Below are 261 nucleotides of genomic sequence, written 5' to 3' on the forward strand. Positions count from 1 at the left end.
CGGCGGCCTGAGCGATAACCCCGCCGGCTCTGCCGCCCATTTTCTCCAGGCTGCCGATGAACGAGGAGCGCTGCTGCGTTCTGCGTGCCAAAGTTAAGACTGCGATCAACAAAAAGTCCCCACGTGTAAAAAAAAAAAATATTTAAGGTGGCCCCAGCAAGCTTTGGCCTGGGTGAACGCGTCCCGAGCAGGAGCAGCCCAACGCCAAAACCCTTCTTGGTCCTTCAACGCCACCGGGTCCAGCACTGCATGTTCCCGAGC

Source organism: Pterocles gutturalis, unplaced genomic scaffold (assembly GCF_000699245.1).
Source record: "Pterocles gutturalis isolate BGI_N339 unplaced genomic scaffold, ASM69924v1 scaffold20591, whole genome shotgun sequence".
Taxonomy (NCBI): domain Eukaryota; kingdom Metazoa; phylum Chordata; class Aves; order Pterocliformes; family Pteroclidae; genus Pterocles; species Pterocles gutturalis.